This window comes from Chrysemys picta, chromosome 1, assembly GCF_011386835.1.
Source record: "Chrysemys picta bellii isolate R12L10 chromosome 1, ASM1138683v2, whole genome shotgun sequence".
In the NCBI taxonomy this organism is placed as follows: domain Eukaryota; kingdom Metazoa; phylum Chordata; order Testudines; family Emydidae; genus Chrysemys; species Chrysemys picta.
In genome coordinates, this window is record NC_088791.1 from 21,976,402 (window position 1) to 21,997,258 (window position 20,857).

The 20,857-nt window shown below is 39.8% G+C and overlaps 1 protein-coding gene across 9 annotated transcripts in view; it reads left to right on the forward strand.

The window, feature by feature from the left end:
- Window positions 1-20,857, forward strand: part of CACNA2D1 (calcium voltage-gated channel auxiliary subunit alpha2delta 1) — a 660,196-nt gene that overhangs the window by 312,293 nt on the left and 327,046 nt on the right. The window lies entirely within an intron of this gene.

Here is a 20,857-nt window from a genome sequence, read left to right on the forward strand (position 1 = left end):
TGTTCCCCCCCCCATTTTTCCCCCTACTTTTGAGTCATTCCCAAATATATAAAAAATAACTCGTTATATCAGAAAAATACAATACATTTCATGAGATATATGTATGATGATACATTAGTCTGTGTGTATATGCAAAGCTGCCTGTTGAAGTAACGCTGTGTATTAGTCTAGATGAAGATAACACAATAGAAAAACAGGCACAAATGCAAACTCTGAAATGCATGCGCATCTGAATGAACTGATGAAACTTACACCCACCAGGGACACATTTCAAGCTGTTAACAGATAACGGTTTAAGGATCTGACACTAAATTGGGAAGAAAATGAAAATCTGTATCAGAATACGTTTGAACACAAGGAAGTATTCAAAATTAAAAAAAAAAACAGGAGAAAAGGATGAAGTTGAGTTTATGCGCTGCAAATGGTGAGGCCCAATTATTAAAATGTACATATTTATAGGCAAATAGTTCTAAGTCTAAATAGTAAACTGTGTTTATTCAAATGAAAAGTTTTATTTGGGAATTAGAAAGCTATTTTTTAAACCCGTTTAAAGGCATTGTGTTTTGAGTTCTGTTTTAGTTCTGCAGTAAGCCACACTGAATTCCATTAGTCAAAGCATTAATCTACTGAATATTTTCCCCCTGTCCTTCTGTCTACCAAAATAAACCCCGATATTTACCCAGAACAATTAATAGCTTTTTTGACCAATTTCCACCTGTTTTTGTTGTTGTAATAAATGCCGATAAAATGCCTGGGGAAAATAAAATAAAAACCAAAAATGGAGGGCCCTATATATCCCCTACACAGCTCAGGTATGTACCCTATCCAAGCAATTCTTCCCATGATACCAGTACTATTCTGCTGCCTCCCCGCTGCCAGAGTCTTTCCCCTCCGTTTTCCCCCCCAGAGCCTTTTGCTGTGGACTGTTGCTTCCCACCGCAGAGTGGATGCAACCTGCCTTTCACTGCAGTGTAGCTATACATACCCTCTACACCACTGCAAGTGTAGACAAGATCACCACAACTCTTAAAGTCCTTAAACCAAGAGAATGAACTCTTTAAACTTGATAGACTCTCTTTGTATCTCTATCTTGTGTTCAGGCATTCTGCCTTTTGCAATAAGCTTAGGTAAGTGGGTTATTTATTTTCAAGTTCATTTTGTGCAGCATATTTTATTAAAAAATACGATATCATATCTCCACTGACTGAAATTACAAATTGGGTTAAAGTAGACATTTCTAGCTGTTGAGGGGCTGAGAGAAGAGACATAAAGTTCTTCTCGCCTGGTGAGTTGGAAATGAGTGGTTCTATTCTATTCAGTTTTGTTATTTGGTCCTCATCACTTTAGTATCTGAGCACCTTCCAGAAGTGCATCGAATTATGTGACTTGCAACTGTCGTGTGATTCTTTCTTACTCTTTTCCACTTCCCAAAGATAAAGTGTTCAGTAGTTTTGTTTGTGGGTTTTTGTTCTTTGCAGAACAGTGAAAATTAAAAGAAAATCTCTGCAGCCATTAGTTTTATTACATCTTAGTATCGGAGAAGTTTTTAATATCTTTCCACTCATTTTTTAAAAAAGAAACAGAGTTGCAGAAGAACTTCTATTAGGTCTAAAGAAAGGAAAGTTGTAAGAATACAAATATTAAATTTAAGTTTACATATAAAATATAACTATTTTGGAAACCTTAAAACAGACCTACAAATGTAATAAGTGATTGGTCCCAATTTTGTACTAGTGCAATTAAGTTAATAATCCGGACAAAAATATAACTATCATTAATATATGATTAGTGATACAGACTTTTGTTACTTAACATATCTTAGTTTCCCTGGCTTAATTCATTAGACTAACCAGAAAAAAACCCAAAAACCTTTAACTTCATTTTTGTATTAAATAGGTAATAAAATCAGTTGTACTTATACATACTCAGTAGTTACCTTGTGGTGCTGAAATACTGTATATTCCATTAAATGTTGTTTTATTCCAGTGATTGTAGGCAGGGTATGTACATAATAGATGTCAAAGCTGAATAATTAAAGTATGTTTGTTTTTGTTCCTTATTAACTGGGTGAGTTTTGAATATTCCTTAAACCTGGCATCTGCCCACCTGACACATCTTAGAGATTTAGAAAAATAATTTAAATCAATCTTACAAAGAGGGTAAGATTTATCTCAATGAGAGCCCCATTACAATAATTGCCATTATGCCAGTTACATTTGTATGTGGGTGATACAAACTGTATGAAAACAATATGTGGTCTGAAATGGCCTGAATTTCATTACCTTTTTTGGAATTGTTTAGAGGCAATGAAGAGATTTGATAGCTTCTCTCTAATCTTTCAAATTTAGCTAGCTACAGTGCTAACAATACATCAGCTGCAGTATAACATTTTTACATTTGTAAATAACTCAATGGGTTTTTGTGAATAGACTTTAAGAGGTGGTATAAACCAGAATAAAATTTTAAATCTTTCCAGAAAAAAGAAAATTATTTTTAAAATGAATGTTAGGCACTGAAGTTCATAGGGAGACCTTCCACTGATTTAAATGGCCTTTGCACAAGGCCCATAATTGGTATATGAAGGCCAAATTCAGTTCTATTACACATGATTGAAATATTATAACTCGGAGTAGAGTGGGGCCCTGTGAGTTTCATGTACCAGCAGAAATACAGCATGTTCTTTCTCTCTTTGTGTGAGAGAATTAGTACACACAGATAGACAGACAGAAAGATGTGCAGACAGATTCTCCACTTGTTCCTGCAAGTGAACTAAAATGGAAAGAAATACAAGAAAACTTTAGTAGAAGTGTGAGATGTGAATGGTGTAATTTTAGCGTCTTTTTTTGGTCTTACATTGTCATCATGTAACAGATTCCTTGCTAGAGGATTTTGTACTGTGTACAGGTGTAAATAATTATCTTCATCGCTCCCATCCTTTGTTTTGTATTAGGATATTGTCTCCAAGATGTTTAATTTAAACTGTTGAGTATAATATTCTCTCTCGCGCGCGCTCTCTCTCCTTTTGTAGTGCTTTTTGTTTTCAGCTACCATTTTACAAAAAAAAAAGATTAGTAGAGATGGTCAGGAACTGCGTTCTGTGGAAAATCCTTAATTTTTGTTTAAAAGGTGAATCAGAACAAAAAGCCACAATTTTGAAATATCCTATGAAACAAAAATTCTGAAAAATTGGAACTATGATAGTTTCAATAATGCTGAATCATCTAATTTAGATAAATTTGTCATTAGTTAAGATAAAGCATTTAATTTTAACTTTAGTGTGCTGATTAATTTTAATTTTGATATTCTATTAATTATTAATTTTAATGTATTTATATGTATCATATTTAGCTTTATATTTGGGTAATCAAACAATTAAAAATTAATCACGATTAAACTTGAGATTACAAAAAATTGATTAATCACTATTTTAATCACACTCTTAATAGAATACCATTTATTTAAATATTTGTGGATGTTTTTCTACATTTTGAAATATATTGATTTCAGTTACAACATAGAATACAAAGTGTACAGTGTCCACTTTATATTATTATTTTTATTACAAATATTTGCACTGTAAAAAGTGCATCTTACAAATGTAGAATTTTTTTTTACATAACTGCACTCGAAAATACAACAGTGTAAAATTTTAGAGCCTACAAGTGCACATTTGTAAGTTGTACTTGTATGCAGTGAATTGGAAAATACTATTTCCTTTATCTTTCTTAATATAAATATTAATATTTAATATTACAAATATTTGTAATAAAAATTATACAGAGAGCACTGCACACTTTATATTCTGTGTTGTAACTGAAATCAATATATTTGGAAATATTTATGATAATTGTAAATTGGTATGCTATTCATTTAACTGTATTATTAATCACAGTTTTAATCATGATTATTTTTTAATCAAGTTAATTTGTTTTGAGTTAATTACTTGAGTTAATTGTGATTCATTGACAGCCAATATATATTAATAATTTAATAGAATATGAAAAATTGAAACAAAAGGAATCAGAACATTGAAGTTGAATGGAAACATTTACCTTATCAAAAGAAAATGTTTTACCTTATTGAAATGAGAAAGCCAAAACGATTATTTTCAACTTTTAACCATCAAAAAGGTTGCTGAAATTGACACAGTCCTGTGAAAAAATTAGATGAAATGTGACAGAAAGCTGAGTAAGTTCAAGGCCAGAGATCTGCTTGAGAGAAGGCCGTCATGCACTCATTTTGGCTCTGATCCAAGAGACTTCTATTGACTGCAATGGGAGTTGAATAGGATTGCCAACTTTCTAACAAAACCGAACACCCTTGCCCTGCCCCTTTCCCTAGGCCCCACCCCTGCCCCTTCTCCGAGACCTGCTCCCTCTCACTCCATCATCCCTCCCTCTGTTGCTCTTTCCCACCATCATTCCCTTGCTCATTTTCACCTGGATGGCGCAGGCAGGAGCGGCGCCAGGGTTTTTGGCGCCCTAGGCGGGGGTCCTTCCGCGCTCCCGGTCGTCGTTGGCAATTCTGCGGTGGGGGGGTCCTTCCGCACTCCCAGTCTTCGGGGCACTTCGGCGGCGGGTCCTGGAGCGAGTGAAGGACCTGCCACAGAATTGCCACCGAAGACCCGGAGCGCGGAAGGACCCCCCGCAGCTGAATTGCCACCCCCCCAAATCCTGGCACCCTAGACGACCGCCTAGGTCGCCTAAATGGAAGCGCCGGCCCTGGGCGCAGGGGGTTGGGGTGCAGGAAGGGGTGAGAGCTCTGTCTGGGGGTGCGGGCTCCGGAGTGGGGCCAGAAATGAGGGGTTCAGGGTGCAGGAGGGGGCGCTGGCCTGGGGGGTGGAGCTAAGGGGTTTGGAGTGTGGGAGGCGGTTCCGAGTTGAGGCAATGGGTTGGGGTGTGGAAGGAGGTATGCGCTCTGGGCTGGAGGTGTGGGGCCAGAAATGAGGAGTTCAGGGTGCGGGAGAGGTGTAGGCTCCAGGAGGGAGTTTGGATGTGGGAGGGGGCTCAGTGCTGGGGCGGGGGGGTTGGAGTGTGGAAGGAGGTGAGGGGTGCGGGCTCTGGACAGCGCTCACCTTGGGTGGCTCTCTGCAAGCGGCAACATGTCCCTCATCTCCTAGGCAGAGCAGCCAGGTGGCTCTGCATGCTGCCTCTGCCCGCAGGTGCTGCCCACTGTAGCTCCCAATTTGCCGTGGTTTCTGGCCAATGAGAGCTGTGGAGCCGGCGCTTGGGGCAGAGGCAGCGCACAGAGCCTCCCTGACCATGGGAGCCACAATGGAGCCAGATAAGGAGCCTGCCAGCCCTGCACCAAGGGTCCCTTTTCGACTAGGTGTTCCGGTCAAAAACCGGATACCTGGCAATCCTTTCTAATCAACTGTTGCCACTAAATTTGGCACATTTGGTGTACTATTACTGTTGATCTTAGGAAAAAGAACGGTAGGAATAAATCTGATGATCAATAACCACCTGTAAATGCTACTTTCCGGCAATGCCGAAGAAGGACAGGAGGCACTAGATATGGTTTTAATTAGGCTGCAATTTTATTCTTTAAATATCTGGGAGTACCCATCATATAAAATTATACAGTGCAGGTAATTCTATAATCCTTTCCATATCCTTGGGGAGCTGCCCTCAGCCCTTCCCTTATTCATCCTGGTCCCAGAACAACCCTCTGCTGGGGCCTGCCAACCCAATATGAGGGATAAGGGGGGCTATAAATAATTGGGGGTTTGACTCCCTGCTGTATCAGTTGTAAGAGCCCCAAACCCACCTTCTCTGCTCCTTAAAAAAATACCTAATTTAAATCCTTTGCTAATCCATTTTATCTGATTACTATAACCATTCCCTATGGAGTATTTGTACTGGACATCCACCACAAGCTTACATAATGAGTTGTGACATGCTAGCCCAGTGGTCTCCAACCTTTTTAAGAACTTGATCACTTTTTGAATTCAAGTGCAACCCAGGTTCTACCTCAAAGAAAATGTTGAAATAACAGTAATCACACAAACCCAAACACCCTTGCCCTGCCCCTGCCTCGCCCCTCCCCTGAGGCCATGCCTGTGCCCCGACACTTTTCTGAGGCATTGCCCTGCTCACTCCATCCCCCCTCCCTCCATCACTCACTGTCCTCTACCCTCAGTCACTTTCACTGGGCTGGGGCTGAGGGGTTCAGAGTGGGAGGGGTTCCGGGCTGAGCCTGGGCAGGGGATTGGTGTGCAGGAGGGGGTTCAGGCTGTGGGCTCTGGGAGGGCGTTTAGTGCAGGAGAGGGGCTTAGGACTGGAGGAGGGGGTTGGGGTGTGGGAGGGGTTGCAGGGTGCCCGCTTGGAGGGGGATCAGGGCTTGGACAGCAGGTTGAGAGGTGCTAGGGTTTCCTGGGTTCCTATTTATTCTAGGAGGGGCTGGGTGTAGAAGGTTGAAGCTTAAACATATTGGACATTACAATAATGTAACTTGTGACCTTCAACTCATAACAAATACTTACTGTATGTACACACAGGGCCTGTTCCAAAGCCCTTTGAAGCCATTCCAATAACTTCAGTGAGTTTGGTATCAGACCCATTAAAAGTTACATGATATGGTGAAGCCACTGAAACAAAAGAGATCTGAAGGGCAGTGTGTGGACAGATGAGAGGAGTGAAGGGCTGAGCACATTGATTGTAGTAATGCTGAGGTTTGCTCTCGCTTGTCTGCTGAAAGGACCTTGTTTTAAAAAAGCGGGGGAGGGAGGAGGTAGAAAAATCTATGTAAAATATTTTAATATAGAATTTTTAAATCTTGGTTTCTTATTGAAAGGGTGAAGCTTTAGAAAATTTAGGTATTTGATATGAATCAGTTTTAAAATCAAGATGATGCTGTTCCTTTAAAATGATTCATGTTCTGATCTTAACTCATGTTCTGGAGTAACATTTTGGGGAGTATTCTGCATTTACACTAGTGTAGCTGAGATAAGAATCTTTGCTGTTTAAACATTGCAGTGTCCTTGAAGTATTAATTCCATATACATATAAATGGTTGCTGAATACATAGCATTCTACCAGTTATTCTCTTCTATATACCACAATCTATATGCCGATTCTTATAACATGCTCATCTCTGTAGTATCGGAGCACCTTTAAGCGTATTAAGCAATATGAACTAACATCTGTCACGTGTTCTCTCATGGTCTCCCAAGCAGGGCCGGCTCTGGCTTTTTTGCCGCCCAAGGCAAAAAAGCCTCCCGCCGTGCGTCACCCACCCCCCAGCGCGGCAGGGGAGGGCATCGACCGGCTGGGGCGGCGGGCGGCGAGCCCGCTGCGGCTCCGCTCTCCCCGGTGGCCAGAGTGCCAGGGGGAGAGCTGAGAGCCTGCCGCGGCTCCGCTCTCCCCGGCAGCCAGAGCGCCGGCGGGAGGGCTGCGAGCCTGGCCGGGGCTCCGCTCTCCCCGGCGGCCGGAGCGCCGGCGGGAGGTCTGCGAGCCGGCCGCGGCTCCGTTCTCCCCGGCGGCCGGAGCGCCAGGGGAAGGGCTCGAGCCCGCCACGGCTCCGCTGTCCCCAGCGGCCGGAGCGCCGGGGGGAGGGCAGCAAGCCCGCCCGTGAGCCGCTCTCCCCGACCGGTCGGAGCGTCGGGGGAAGGTGGCAAGCCGCTGGTGGCCGGAGCCCCGGGAGGAGGGCGGCGAGCCCCCCGCGGCACCGCTGGTGGCCGGAGCCCCGGGAGGAGGGCGGCGAGCCCGGCCGGGGCTCCGTTCTCCCTGGTGGCGAGCCCGACCGCGGGCCGCTCTCCCCAACCGGCCGGAGCGCCAGGGGGAAGGTGGCGAGCCCGCCGCGGCTCCGCTGGTGGCTGGAGCCCTGGGAGGAGGGCGGAGAGCCCGGCTGGAGCTCCGCTCTCCCCGGCAGCCAGAGCGCCGGGGGGAGGGTGGAGAGCCTGCCGCGGCTCCGCTCTCCCTGGCGGCCTGAGCCAGAGCACCGCGCTGCCCCCCCCCCCCCTCCAGGTGCCGCCCCAAGCACAAGCTTGGTGGGCTGGTGCCTGGAGCCGGCCCTGCTCCCAAGGGGGAAAAGTGTGTGCAGTAGTGTTTTGGATTGGATTTTTTAAAATCTATAAACATATAGCAACATCTGTTCATCCATCCAACCACACCTGTTGCTGTATATTTGTTAGAGAAGGCAAGATAACAGTACCTTGCAGAAATTAGTGAGGTTTGTGATGGTCCTTTGTTCCTGTGGGACCTTGTTGCACAATCTTGTTTTGTCAAATAGATTAATATATTGTCTCATGTGAACAGGAGTACTGCTTACAAGTAAAAATAGACATCACTCTTAATGCACTCAGTAGAATCTCATCTTCAGGAAGAAAGAAAAGCTGCCATTTGGATGAACGCTGCGAGACTTGTAGACAAAAGGTGTGCACAGATAATGATTGTCAGTTTGGTAGTACATATATTTTCATTTTGCAGTCAGAAACACAGGAGTTCCCCACTTACCAGGTGGTGTAATATCAATATTAAATTGATTAATGAATATAGCAAGAGCAAAACATTGTATCCTAGTTGTGTCAGCAGAATTTTAAAAGGTTTATGATGTAAAATTATGTTTTTGGCATTTATCCTCATATACCCTGGCAGGAGCATTGTATTCTAAACATACCATAGTATACAATTAAAGTATACATACAGCTATACTCTATAGCTAAGGCTACGATTTAGTCACGGGTATTTTTAGTAAGTCATGGACAGGTCACGGGCAATAAACAAAAATTCATGGGTGCTCTGGCTGACCTGAGGCCGTAGACTGGAGCACTGCCGGGGCCATGGACCACGGTGGCTCTGGCTGCCCTTGGACCACTGCCGGGGGCTACTAGAGCAGCAGGTGATGTGGCTGCTTGGGCGGCCCTGGGGTCAGCCACACTGGCCCTTGCAGAAGTCATGGAGGTCACGGAAAGTCACAGAATCTGTGACTTCCGCAACCTCTGTGACAGACCTAGAGCCCTAACTGTAGCACTTGTCACTTGCTACAAATCAGAGTCTTACATTTGAAGACAAATTTTCACTTCAGATAACTGCTACAGTGACCATCCTGATGCCATAATCAGATGTGGCAAAGGTTATTAGCAGCAATGATTTTGGAGTTGCAGAGTCTTCGTTCTTACATGATGGTTATATTTGGACTTTGGGATTTTACATTAAAATTACTTCACTTGGTAGCAGAGTTCTGGGTGTAATTTTTCAGTTGCAATAAGGGAAAAAAATCTAAAATGTTAACAAGCTTTCTCATTGTAATGTCAATTGTTTTTATGTTTAACATAGATTAGCTTTTGATCATAGGACATTGGATAATAAGAAATCTTGGTGTGAAGATGCCCAGGTTGTTAAAAAGTATTATAGTATGTCAGAATAGACAACAATTATGTGGGGAAGCTTCACTGAAGAATCCGATTGAAGTGTACATTTTGACATTACGAAGGGATGGTTCAGTTGTGGCAGCTGTTCCTTGTGGGCTTGGATATAGTAGTTTTATTTTACCACATTAATTTGCTTTTGTGTTTTATCCTATAGCCTAATTGTAAGTAATATCTAAAGTAGATGCTTCATTTTTTCAGTGGAAGCTTAAACAGTAGGAAATTAAGAATCACCCTGACAGGGTTGTCAAAAGACTATTTCTTATAACCGTTCTAATGAGGGAAATTATCTGAAGACTTAACTTCATAGTTTGGTGACACTGAAGGGTTTTCCTGACTCTTTTCTAATGCATATCCACTTTCCATCATCATTTCCAGAGAGAAAGTTTGAACAGAATAACAATTGTGTTAGTGTATTTTACAGTTCTTTACAGGGCTGTGTTTGTGACTAGGGTGGATTGATATAAATCAAAGTGATTTAAATAACTGATTTTATTCGTGATTTAAGTCAGCAAGCAGGAGACCTTGATTTAAATAATTGACTTTAATTGTGTTTTGCATTTGTACTTTTTAAGTTACCTTTCTAAAGAAAGGTTGATTCTCATTGGTTGGTAACCATGAAAACATGTTGCAATTAAATGTAGTTTTTACACCAAATTTGGTGTTTGTTGTTGCTAACCTGGAAGATAAACTATATCTATACACATTTAAGATTTACATAAAATAGCTTAGGTTAACTTACATTTATTCAGATTCTTAAGTTTTACTCATTTTGTATTAGAAAATGATGAATGATACATTTCATATTTACGATATTAATTTTTGTGTGATGTGTCAAACTCTGTTTGGATAGAAATTCAAATTAAGTTAAAATGTACAAACAGCATCTTCAGGTTTTGTTGTTTAATAAAATTACCTTAAAAGTGCCAAATATAAGAAAAAATGTGTATCAAAATATGGTTTGCATTTAAAACTAACTGATTTATTAAACAAAGGAAGTGTTATATGTACTTAATTAATTTAACAGAATTTTTTTTTGGTCACCATGTCATGCAAGATTTTAGAACTAGTAGATTGCACCCTCTTACCTAGTTTTATTTCATAGACTGAACGAGAAAAACAAGCTTTCCTACTTTTTCAGCTCCCAATTGGTTTCTAAACTTCGAATGAACGAGACATTGAACTGAACGATTTGAATCAATGACATGAAGAGAATATTCTCTCTGCATCTGCTAATGCTGTTAAATACTGGTTTAGCAGTTCGACCAACTCTGGTTCCAGATGCTTAGCGTGACCTCCAGCAGTTCAGTGCTTTGACTTTCTTTAACTGGCAGCAAATATGTACTTAATATTATTTCTTGTGTTTAATTTAAATAATTGTAATAGATTATAGTAAGTTTAGGCCTTAACATCGATTATAAATTTATTTTTATATATGTTTATTTAAAAATAAATAAATGCGTATTAATTTATTATTTTTTTTAATCTGGATTTTTCAATTTTTCTTAAAATATTTTTATCCATCCGGCTTGTGACTTAAATTATAGCAAAAACTGATTCTAACATGAACTAATTGTTGCTCAGTTTAATGCAAAATCAGAATGTACAGACATTAAGGTTCCCTAAATCAGTGCTGCTGATGAACATATTCAGTTTTCCTCTGACTTTAGGAATTAAGATACTTCTGTGATATAACAGCTGACAAATGCAGACTTTTTTTTTTTAATTTACCTCTACTTTGGCAGCAGTGCAATACAAATTAAAATAAACTACATTTTAAAAAGTGTATGTGTATGCACTGGAAAGATCTTTTTAAATAGGAAACATTTTAGTCTAGGAACCCTGTACCAATGACCATTCTTATGGCATGTAGTAGAGGAGGTGTCCGCTACTAACAATAGAGTGTGTTAATTTCCTGATGTCTGATTTACTATGATTTTATTTATGCTCTGTATGTAATACAAAATTCTGAGCCTGTCATTGATCATCGTAAACTGAAATGGAGGATGCACCATCATCTGACAGGAAGCTGCCTTCCCAGTATTGTCTGATTTGGTAACCAAAACCTTAATTCCCCAGGTTCCTTACTTTATAATAAGCATTGGGTTCAAGGTTTTCAAAATAAGATTTTTGTGGGGCACATATCTATCTTGTCTAGGTATTTATATGTACTCATTACCAAGGTTTCTGAGTGACACAATGACCACTAACACCTGATAAACAGTTTGATTTGTATGAAAGATCATGCCTACAGGTCTTGAGAATGATGACTATCTGAGACAAAGCTTTCTAGTGAACCAGTCACCCTGTGTCTGGTACCATTAGTCAATGATCTCAGTTCATTTCACAGTAGGCAGGTGTTCCCATCACAAAAACCACCACCGCACTTGCTAGAAATTGGTAACCTCATTGTTAATCTGAGCAGAGGAACAATTTGAAGATTCATCCTACAGGAAATAAACAGGGCCAATTCTCCTGTTTTAAAAGCAGTGATAATTAAGATGAATGTAACGAGAAATGTGCAGCATCTTTAATCCTCCATTATATTTTCCAGTGTCTGCATTATAACAGGAGCATTGTTCATTCCCTGTATTGGTCTCAATAAGATCTAAAGACAATCCTGGTGCACAAAATAGTCAGAATGGTCCTCACACAAGCCGTGGATCAGAACTGTAACAATTGAATATTTTGTAAATTATTGTATGAAATGTAACATTCCTTCCTCCGGAGTATGTCATATCCTTTGGGTAAACCCCATAGTGACTACATCCCACACAGCCCCTGGAGATCATCTCTTTACAGGAAACTTATTGCACTGTTTTGACACAAGCTAAATATGAGTCAACAGTGTAATGCTGTTGCAACAAAAGCAAACATCATTCTGGGATGTATTAGCAGGAGTGTTGTAAGCAAGACACTAGAAGTAATTCTTCTGATCTACTCCGTGCTGATTAGGCCTCAACTGGAGTACTGTGTCCAGTTCTGGGCTCCACATTTCCGAAAAGATGTGGACAAATTGGAGAAAGTCCAGAGGAGAGCAACAAAAATAATTAAAGGTCTAGAAAACATGACCTATGAGAAAAGATTGAAAAAAATTGGTTTGTTTACTCTGGAGAAGAAAAGACTGAGAGGGGACTTGATAACAGTTTTCAAGTACTCAAAAGATTGTTACGAGAAGGAGGGAGAAAAATTGTTCTCATTAACCTCTGCGGATAGGACAAGAAGCAATGGGCTTAAATTGCAGCAAGGGCGGTTTAGGTGGGACATTAGGAAAAACTTCCTAACTGTCAGAGTGGTTAAGCACTAGAATAAATTGCCTAAGGAGGTTGTGGAATCTCCATCATTGTCCAACCTGCTCTTAAAAATCCCCAAACAGCTGTCAGGGATGGTCTAGATAATACTTAGTCCTGCCTTGAGTGCAGGGGACTGGACTAGATGATCTCTCGAGGTCCCTTCCAGTTCTATGATTTGCCTAATAATCACATTAAAAATAGCTGTTTTTTCCCCCAAGATTCCTGTTTTTATAACAAGATTAACCTGATTTTTCTCCTGTTTCTTAGAAACTGAATAATTTTCACATGTTATTTCCTGTATATTTAGCCATTTTTATTTTATTAAATTATTGTGCTTTTGCAAGTTGGCTGTAGAGACAGGAGGCAAATCAGTGTTTTAACTCAAAGACTAAGGGGAAAATGTTATTAGCTGATATTCTTTTTTTTTTCCTTATTCATTTTGCCTGTCTGAAATTTAACCTAAACAAGACTTTTAAAGTATTATTAGAAAACTAATTAATTGTAATAGTTGGCTTTTTTAAAATCTATGAAATAGACAAAATTTTTACCCAGCAATGGTTTGTTTAGAGACACTTCGAGATGGAATAATTTAGTCTTTATTGCAGGTCACATCTAGCTTTCTTCTGTGCCAAGTCTAACTGTGCCTGACAAGTATAAGTCAGACAAAGAGAGGTATTGAACGGAGGCTAGATAGCTTATTTCTCTTAGGGCCCATTAGGTTCGTGTTGAATCATAATGATCCTAAAGGAAACAGAAAGAATAGTTCTTTATCTGCACAGGATGGCAGAAAAATGTCTGCAGAAAATAAACCAGATGTGTTTTACCAACACTTAATAAAAGAAGTATTGACTGGCATTTCCTAAACACACAACAGACCATTTCAGCTTTTCTTGCTCAACCATTTTGATATGTCCACGTGAAAAGAGCCAAAACAGTATAATTCAGTAACAATTTTACTTGGTACTCAAGTATATGGTTCCCAAAACTTGCATACGTGTTCTGTTTATTTGATAAGTATTTGGGACTGATTCGTGACATAAAATGATCTCAAAATCTGTATGTGGACATGGTCTTAAAGCAGTTGAATGATTAAACTGTGCAGTCAAAAAAAAAGATGACTGTACATCACTTTCCTTAAAGGAGACAAGCGAATACTGTGGAGCCTGACTAAAGGTCAGAAACAGTTGTGTTCTCCTTGCTTCCTGTTGAGAGAAGTCCATGGGGCCCAGTGCAGGCACGAGGGTCTTACCCTGCATTGTACATTGTGGGATCAGAGTTGAGAATTGTACCTGCATTTATGAACCCTTGGTAAAGCTGTGTGAATAATGGATTATGTTGGTTTGGTGGCGATTCTGAAAAATTAAAAAAAATGTTCAATTTCTAACAAAATTATTATATACATATATATAATTTATTTATTTATTTATTTTTGCACGTCAAAAAGTGTAAAAATAACGTTGGGTGTTAAACTAAACATTTAGATTTTGACTGTTTTAAAATGTTTCTAAAACTAAAGGAAACTTCGAAAGAAAAAAATCCTTTTGAACTGAAAAATGGAACCAATTTGTTCTGAAAATGTCAAAATGAAACTTTTTTTAAAGTAGCTTTTTCAACCAAAACAATTTGGCAGAATGGACAAGAATTAATTAAATGTTTTGCTGGTGCAGAATGTACATTTTTTCACTGGGGAAAAAAAATTGTGTCTGAAAAACTGTGCCCATCTCTAATCCTTGTGTTCAAAACAAGGTTGATGTGATATATAACAGAAACACGAAGGAAACCAGAAATTTGTTTGCGGGGTGTGTGTGTTTCCCACATTTCCTACATATCCACATACTTCCTGGTGGTTTTTCATTACTGTGAGGATTACTGCGTTCAACAATGACATTATACTTCACCTCTTCTAGGTTGCTTTGGCAGAATTTTATGTAAAATAGGACAGAAGATGTAGAAAAATATGATGTGAAGGCAGAGATGTTGAATACATAAACAGAGAAATATGAATTTAATGTAAGATTTTAAAACACTTCAATTTATTTTCTATATTAATTTATTCATACTGTATCCTACTACAGTATAACTTATGCAGTAATTGATTACAGTGCTGTATAGGGTGACTCTATAAAGCAGGGGTTCTCAAATATTTTCAGAGTATGGGACACTGCTTAATGGTGATTTTTGCTATGGATGTCTCCTTTCCAATTCATAATTTCATAACATCTCTGTGGCAAATACAGTGATGAGGAGAGCCAACACAATTTTAGCTCTGTATGGATTTGAGAACTGCTACTTTAGGACTCTTTCTGGTGTGCCTGGTGATTGTTTTTTTTTTTTTTTAAACCATACTGAAAACACTTTGTTTTCCTACATTACCGTATATGAAGTTCTGAAAAGAAAATGTGTATTTTTTGGCCTAAACTTGAAAATTTTTTATTTGGAAATGCTGCCATGGTGCTGTTATAGTTTGGGTTCCTCATGTCTCCAGTCTCCTATGTGAAACACTGCAGTCTCCCCTCTTGCTGGACTGTGTAGTCTGGCTTGGGAGACCACCAAAGTGAAAAAGAGTCGGGGGGGGGGGGGGTGTTAAAAGGCACATAACTACAAATCCCTTGAACATTCTGGGTCATTTCCAAATCAAAATTTTGAAATTTTTTTAAGCTGAAAATTTTAGGTTTTGGGGTGTACTTTTTTTTTTTTTTTTTACAAAAAGTCAAAAGTTTTCTGTGGAAAGCAATATTTTTTTCAGTGGTGGCGAAGAAGCTCTTTTTCCACCAATAAAGAGTTTTGATCAGGACTAGTAAGGACTATACTCTTCATGGGTCATTGCTGTGATTTGAACCAGGATCTTCATATCATACACCTCTACCATGTAATCCAAAGGAGTAACTTCATTAACTGGCAGTAATAGTAAAATGTTGTACTCTGTGGCTGCTGTTCTTTTCAGGCTGCCTATTAATGATGGATGCATATTATGCTGTACTAGTGGTTTACAAAAAGAACAGGAGTACTTGTGGCACCTTAGAGACGAACAAATTTATTGGAGCATAAGCTTTCGTGGGCTACAGCCCACTTCATCAGATGCATAGAATGGAACATATAGTAAGAAGACATATATACCAGAGAGGTTGAATTTTGTACTGGATTTTGAATGTTATGTTTCCTGATGTCAGATTTGTGTCCATTTATTCTTTTTGGTCACTCAGTAACAGACTTAAAGGTGGCAATTTTGCAACAGAAAAGCTTCAGAAACAGATTCCAATGAGAAACTGCTGAGCTTGAATTCATATGCAAACTAGATACCATTAACTTGGGTTTGAATAGAGACTGGAAGTGGCTGGGTCATTACATATATTGAATCTATTTCCCCATGTTAAGTATCCTCCCACCTTCTTGTCCACTGTCTAAAATGGGCCATCTTGATAATCACTACAAACATTTTTTTTCTCCTGCTGATAATAGTTCATCTTAATTAATTAGCTTCTTACAGTTGGTATGGCTACTTCCACTTTTTCATGTTCTCTGTGTGTATATTTATCAGGGAAGGAGGGCGTGAGTGATGGTTGAATGACGACAGTTACCCAAAACCACCCTCGACACATTTTTTTCCCCAGCAGGCATTGGGGGCTCGACCCAGAATTCCAATGGGCACCGGGGACTGGGACCTAGGGATAGCTGCCCACAGTGCACCGCTTCCAATGTCAACGCTTGCCCCGTTAGTGTGGACTCACAAAGTCAAATTACTGTTCTTAGTGTGGATACACACGTTCGACTTTGTAATATTGGTTCCACTAATTCGATTTAAGTAAAATCGAACTACTCTCGTAGTGTAGACGTACCCTAAGAGAGAAAATGGTGAGCCTCCTTTAAGTTAGTGACTGTGGTGTGTGTCCAGATTCGATTTGCAAATATTTTGAAAGTGCATGTTTTCTCATGCTTATATTCTTGTTTATTTATCTGTGTGTTTGCCCAAATCTCTGCACAGGCCTGGAAATCAGAGGCATTGGATTCTGTATGTTGAATAGCTGTATCTTGGGGAGTAAATAACATAACTCAATTTGTAATGTATACAACTCTTAATGCCCATAGGAATTACTTCATATCCAAAACTAGCAATAAAATGACAGAAATGATAACACAAAATCAATGTTACTTTAGCAGACAATAGGATCAATGAAATCATGGTAGGATAAGGATAATCTGGACAGCCAGAAAAGTGACATTACTAAATTGGTCCTAAATCTAACCATCATTTGATATTGTCAGATACTTGAATTGCTTGCTGTCAAGGCTGGATCCCCACTTTGAACTTTAGGGTACAAATGTAGGGGCCTGCATGAAAACTTCTAAGCTTAACTACCAGCTTAGCTCTGGTTCCGCTGCCACCATTTCAATTTTTCCCTCCCTGGGAAGCCTTGAAAAACCTTCACCAATTCCCTGGTGGATGTCCAGCACAGGTACTCCATAGGGAAGGGATACAGTGATCAGATAAAATGGATTGGTAAAGGATTTCAAGGATGAGTTCTCTAAAGGAGCAGAAACAGGGGGTTGGGGCTCCTATGACTAGTATGGCAGGAAGTCAACCCCCTGCTCCTTTATAGCTCTCCCCCACTTAACCCTCATTTGAGGGTGGGAGGAGGTGGCAAGGTCCCAGCAGTGGGTTGGCTGAGGGAGGGCTGACAGCCTATACCCTATAACTGGGGTATATAAAAAACAGTGATACTCAGACTGAGGCTCGCAATGTGTCTCTTGCGGCTCTTTGCAACACATGATAATTAAAACACTGTCCAATTTAATTATTAACCAGTCTAAGTTATTAACCAATCAGGATGCTTTTACAGTTGTAGTTGATAAAATAATAATACTTGATCAGTCATTTTGCTGAGAGAATAATTATATATATATATAAAAAGAGAGAGAGAGAGATGTAAATAAAACAATGGATTCCCACTACTGTGGCTCTTTTGGGTAATGTTGATCCTGATTTGGCTCCTGAGCCACTAAGGTCTTCAATGATGTAAATGATTATGCAATTTAGAAATAATGTTGAGGCCTAATTAAACCACGTCCAGTGTCTCCTGTCCTTCTTCTGGCATAGCCAGAAAACAATCAATGTACTCACAATTAGCTTTGATCTCTAGTGGTAAAAGGAATTTCCTCATGTGTCTGTGAATGTGATGAGCTGAGAGTTTTGCACCCCCTTATAGTAGCTCCATCTATGTTGCATTTTCCTAGTTTGTTTAGTATCATTATCTCTATTTGAGAGATGGCGAAAGCGAAGTGAAATGGCTTCATCCAAGGCCACAAAGCATGGTGGCTTTATTATTATCATCAAAACAAGTCTTGTTTATCATCAAAAATTAATTGTGTTTAGCCTAGAACTTCAGAATTGCTGTACTCATAGTTAGTACTCTTCAAATTAATCTTGCATGTTGATATTTATATGAGGGAAAAGGTGTATCTTCCTTTTAGATTCCAGGTTCTGCAAATTTTCACTCATGTGAGTAGCCTGGATTACTCATATGAGTAAGATGTATGCATGTGAATAAGGGTTAGAAGCCTATCACTTTTATTTTGGCTGCAAAATTGGAGATCAGGACAAGAGGTGGGCCCCACACATATGCTGCAACACTTGTGCAACAAATCTTCGCCAGTGGTTGAACAGGAAAAGGAAATCTATGCCTTTTGCAGTGCCAATGATTTGGAGAGAGCCAACTGATCATACCAGCAATTGTTACTTCTGCATGGTGCCTCCAGTTGGGAAAGGTGTGTCAAAGAAGAAAAAGTGGACTGTGCATTATCCAAACGTTCCATCAGCTATACGCCCAGTACCCCATGGAGAAGGACTGCTGGTTCCTGATGCACCAGAATCATTCTCACTTGAGTCAGACGAGGAAGAGGATGAAACTTCTGGTCCTGAGCCATCAATGTCACAGGACCCACATTTTCTCCCATCCTCCTCTTCTGAACCACACCTCATAACACAAGGTGAACTGAATGACCTTGTCAGGGATTTGGAACTACCCAAGAGTAAGGCAGAGCTGTTGGGCTCCAGACTACAGCAGTGGAATCTCCTGGCAGGTGATGTTAGGGTTTCCATGTTTCGTGACCGTCAAAAGGATCTTGTCCCATTCTTCTTCATGGAAGGTGACCTTGTAGCCTGCAACAACATCGATGGTGTGATGGCAGCCCTCAACATCGTTCACGATCCAGATGAGTGGAGACTGTTCATTGATTCATCGAAGACGAGTCTTAAAGCTGTTTTACTGCCTAATGGCAATGTTTTGCCATCAATTCCAGTTGGTCATGCAGTCCATATGAAGGAAACCTATGACAACATGAAACAACTTTTGAGGTGCATGAACTATGACCAACATCAGTGGCAGCTTTGTGGCGATTTGAAGGTTGTTGCTCTCTTGCTTGGTCTGCAGACTGGATACACAAAGTACTGCTGTTTTCTCTGTGAATGGAATAGTCATGCAAGAGATTCCCACTACACCAAGAAAGATTGGGCACTCCGACAGTCATTGGAGCCTGGGAGGAAAAGTGTTCAGCATCCACCACTTGTTGAATCAAGGAAGATTTTGTTACCACCCTTACACATCAAGCTGGGTCTGATGAAGAACTTTGTCAAGGCCATTGACAAAACACAAGCAGCTTTCAAGAACCTCCGTGGAAAATTTCCAAGGTTAAGTGAAGCTAAGATAAAGGAAGGTGTCTTTGTTGGTCCTCAGATTCGTGAACTTCTTCGAGATGATGCATTTGAGCATGCACTGCGTGGCAAGGAGAAGACGGCATGGAAAGCCTTCCAGTTAGTGGCAATACATTTTCTCGGAAACAACAATGCAGACAACTACAGGTTGTTGGTGGAAAACCTCCTCAAGGCATACAAAAGTCTTGGTTGCAACATGTCACTAAAGATACATTTTTTGCACTCTCATCTAGATTTTTTTCCACTGAACTGCGGAGCAGTGAGTGCAGAGCAGTGAGCGACGAGCACGGCAAGCGATTTCACCAGGACATTGCAATAATGGTGAAACGCTATCAGGGCAAATGGAGCCCATCAATGCTTGCAGACTATTGCTGGACAGTGACAAGAGATGCTCCATTTAATGAATACAAGAGACAAGCCAAGAAGTGCCGAGTAGACACTGAATAGGACTAAACTATGTACATAATAGTTTTTTGCCTTTTGTTTCATAATAAATTTCATTTATATAACCCTTTTGCTGATTTTTAAATAAACAGGACAGGTGAAATATTATCATGTAAAGCAACCATAAACACATGAAAAGACCTAGGTTTACAATTTATGATTAAAACTCTACTATCTACACAATATAGATAATTGACAGAAAATGTACAAACTTAAATATCTTAGAAACAGTAGCCAATCAGTTGTTTTAATTGTCATATTTGAATTCAGCACATCAAAATACATAATAAATAGCACATTTTATCTCTGAAGCAGACGACTTCTCAAAAATTGTAGACCAGTGTTATCAGTGACTCCAAGATCTCTTTCTTAAGTGGTAACAGGTTAATTTAGACCCCATCATTGTAAATGTATAGTTGGGATTATGTTTTCCAACGTGCAATATTTTGCATTTATCAACACGGAATTTCATCTGCCAGTCACCCAGTTTTGTGAGCCCATTTTGGTCTAATGTTACACTTAGTTATCAATTATTGCATGAAAGAAAGGTAGAGTAAGAGTTCAAATATATCCTTGTAAAATTGGTTATTTAATATAAACAGGATTAAAAGTACAAATGATTTTGGAGGTTGACCTCTGGCAATAATGATTGCCTTGTGATTTAGGCTCGGATACAAGCAAAATACTTAAGCATGTGCTTAACTTTAAGCACATAGTTAAGTGCTTTACTGACGTAGGGTCTTAGCATAACACTCTTGAGATCCTTGAGCAGAAGAGTGTAAATAAGTGCAAAGGGTTATATGTTACAAAAGTGATATTTATTGGCAAGCAGACTCAGTGTCTTGGTGAGCAGTGTCCACATTACAGAATTCTGCAGGATTGATAGATGTACAACAGAAATGACTGACTTTTTAATGGGAAAATTTGCCAATTTTTAACCCTCTCGAGAAATCAGTAAATCAAGATTCAGAATGATATTGCAGCAGTAGCTAACGTTACGCTAGTTCACGGCTCTGTTAGATTTAGAATGTTACAGTTCAT